We start from the raw sequence: 3,681 nt of genomic DNA, 5'->3' as shown, positions 1-3,681 counted from the left end.
TGCACTTGGTGTGAAGCACCAGCAGGCAGGCAGCTCAGCTGGTGTGAGCGCCCCACCCGGTGGTGGTCCAGGGGGCTTTGTACCCTCCCCAAGGGCTCAGAGCTCCCTGCAGGTACCCCGGGCAGCAGACTAGGTGTCCAGGTCCCCTTCTGCATTGTTGCGGCTGATCTCAGAATGTCTGCACATACATCTGGTCCTCTTGTTGGGCAAGGCCTCAGGCAACTTTGTTCAGTGGGTGAGATAAATCAATCCCCTTGGCTTTCTCCCTTCTTGCCTTTGCTACTCTAGTACAGTGGGGCCTTGACTTACGAGTGTCCCGACTAACAAGTTTTTCGAGATACGAGCCGTCTCTCAGCCGATTTTTTGCTTTGAGTTGCGAGCTAAAATTCGGGTTACGAGCCAGCTTCAGATACCCCACCGCTAGTTGGCGCAGCAAACGTCACAGTGAACGCCACAACATCAGCCCAGCATCACGTGTCTCACTCGTTCACTTTTTGATTTGACATACAAGTAATTGGAGTTACGAGCTCCGTCACGGAACGAATTAAACTCGTAAGTCAAGGCCCCACTGTAGCTGTTTAATCTGCCCCACAGCTGCACCCACGGTTCTTTCTAACGTGGCTTCCAGGGGCTCTATTTCTTTGCTTCCTTGTCTTCTCAGCCGTGTGTGTCTAATTCACTGATGCCTCCGGAGTGTCTCGATTAGCTAATGGACCAAGTCAACAGACTCCTTCGGACCTTTGCCGTGGGCTGAGGCCTTGGTCTATAAAGCTGAGAATGTTCTAATGGGCCTTTTTCAGTTTTATTTCCTGTTATTTGGGGTCCTGTAGCTGTTACCTTTTCCAACACTACACGGCCTCACACACGTTCATTCCCCCTTCTGTGTTGGCAAACAGTGTCTTGCTTGCATGTATCTCTTCCTTACGCCTCACTACAAATGAAGGAACAACCAACACACAGGGATGTCTGGCTCAGTCCCACCTCTTTCCCCTGGAGTCACAGCCTCTACGTCCCTGGTCTTCCCTTCGAGTTATTGCAAGTTTTGATTTTTGCAAACACTTTGCCTCTGCATAACATGAGCCTCCAACTTTCCACTCTGCAATATCTATGTTCATGTTCCCTGTTGCCTAATCACTAAGCCAATCCTATGGACTTCGGGTTTTAAATTACAGAAGCACCATACTTCACGGTGTTAGTCCACTACCTGGTATGACAGACAGACCTCAACATGTAGAATGCTGAAAACACGACAGATATGCAGTTCTTGCTCAATAACAAGCCAAAAGGAGAGTTAGTTATTGACAGGTTGGTTTTCTCCACATAGCGACGCAGGGACCCGTGTTCTGTACAGCCGGCGAGTTTACAGTCCCTGAAGCCTGGTCATCACGGCGCTCAGCATGGAACGAGGCAGATGGAGCCGCGGAGGCCTCCGCCTCACTCCCACGCACATGCCACCGGCTGGAACGCAGCCTCGGACTCACCTGCTACGAGAGGCTGGTGGGTGCACTCTGTCCACAGTGGGAACAGACGAGCGGAGCGGCCTCTCTCACCACCAGGCTCTCCACCCTCTGGCCCGCCCACCGCTCCGGGCAAGGGCCCAGCAGCAGCCCCGGGACATGGCTGTGGGTAACACTTCTGTTCCTCCAGCTGTGTCATCGCAGCTGCGTGCATTTGCTAGTATTGGGGTCACCTCGCCTTCTTACTTGTGCTCCTCCCGTCCTCCCAGCAGTTTCCACCGCCAGTCCCCACACTAGGCCCGTCCGAAGCACCTGCAGCAGTTTCCTTCCCGACTCTGTGCAGACCGCCCTTCGAGCAAGAATGGCCTGAGACACGATCTTACACACGGAAACCTGGGGTCAATGACCCAGCCCGACTGGGCCAGTAACAACTCGCCTGCCCAGGGAGATGGAGCTCTGGAAGGTCAGAGCAGGTGGCGACATGTTAGTCTCTCACCTATTTGATGAGCCTGAGCGAGGCGCTTCTCGAAGGTGGAGCTGGGAGGCTGCCCGGCTGCCCCTTGTCACTGCGGTGGGGACAATAAAGCCACAAAGCCCTGGGGGGTGGGGGAGCTGCTGGGACCACCCTGGAGTCGGCGGAAAAAAACTAGACTCAGCTCCCGGCGGAAGGACAGAACCAGAGAGCGTCTCTGAGAGCCAGAAGAGAATCTGTTTAATATCCTATAGCCATGAGAAGGACACAACTGAAAACCACCCAGTATTGGGCCTGCAGGCTACAGTTCCGTGCCCTCATAGAAAACTTAGGGTGCTGATTTGGAGGAAGTGGGGCCCTGAGAACAGCAGAGGGGACATCTGGGTAGACATCAGCCAATCAGAGGCTTCTGCGCTGAGGACCAAGCGAGGGGATGGGTGGACGCTCCGTCAATCTCCCCATCACAGTGGCCTGGCACGCAGCCACCTTCTCAGCATCCGCCGGGCATCCCCATCAGCCATGGACCTTGCGGCTCCAGACAGAGCCCTTCCCAGCCTTCCCAGTGACCAGGGGAGGCGCAGGGACAGTGCACGGCCCTCCCGGGCCGTCCTCGCGAGCGGACAGAGGGCACATTGTGTTATGGGGAGGGGGATGGGCACAGACCCTGCCCCTGCCTCCCAGCCTCCTGCGGCTACAGGGCCTGCCCCCTCATCTATCCGACAGGCCTGATGGCCTGGCCACCGAAATGCCCTCTTCTTTCTCCTGTGTTTGGGGGCAGCACGGTCACCCCCAGGCTGGGAACTAGGAGGAAAACATCCCACTCAGAAAGGAGTCCCCCATCCCTGTACACCCCAACTGGGGATCAACCTGCAACCAGGTACATGCCCTGACTGGGAACTGAACTGGTGACCTTGTAGTGCATGGGACGGTGCTCAACTAAGCCACACCGGCCAGGACCCCCTCGATCCTGTTTTGAGGCCATTTGTGACGTTGCCCCCACAGGCCGGCATGGGCACCCCATCTCGCTCCCCTGGACTAGAAGCCCCAAGAGAAGGCTTTGTAGGGGGAGAGAGACACGTCTAAGAGCAGCAGCTGATGTGAGGCCCTATGACATCACCGCCTCTTCCAGGTGAGCCCTTGCAGCCGCTCTGCGGTGAAGGCATGGCCAGGCCTCAGATGACCCTTCCCTCAGGTGGAGGCAGGGACAGGGCAGGGCCCTGGCTGGCGGTGAAAGGGGAGAAGGCACGGGAGCAAGATGCCCCCCAGACCTTGGTGGCCCTGCTGTCTGGCTGTGAGACCTCGGCCACCCTGTGCGCACGTGCCGTCCTTTCCCGCCTGGAACGGCTGGGCTGCGAGCGAGGTCAGGGCAGCAGGGATGGAGGGCGGGGAGCCCCGCCCAGCCCCTCACACCTGCGGCTCCCACGCCTCAGCTTATTCACTGTAAACGCAGGGCCAACCAGCAGGCAGTCCGAGGCCGGCCACGGCTCCCGCTGACACGCATGTCCGGCGCTCTGGTCAGGAACTTAAAAAACAACAAAGGGGCCCAGGGCCTTGGCCAGACGTCACCCAGAGCGGGTCCTGAGGGGGGAAGGCACGTGAGTTACGACCTGTTTTGAAATCTAAGCGAGATGTGAGGAACCCGGGCCTGTGAGCGACCTGCTGGGAGGGGCTGGTGCCGCCCCGGCCACAGCGAGGGCTCCCGGCCTCCTGGCTGGGAGGTGGAGGGGGGCGGGCTGGATGCCAGACACATGG

Source organism: Myotis brandtii, unplaced genomic scaffold, assembly GCF_000412655.1.
Source record: "Myotis brandtii unplaced genomic scaffold, ASM41265v1 scaffold314, whole genome shotgun sequence".
NCBI lineage: Eukaryota > Metazoa > Chordata > Mammalia > Chiroptera > Vespertilionidae > Myotis > Myotis brandtii.
The sequence above is the reverse complement of the archived record's forward strand: the minus strand, read 5'-3'. Positions refer to the sequence as shown.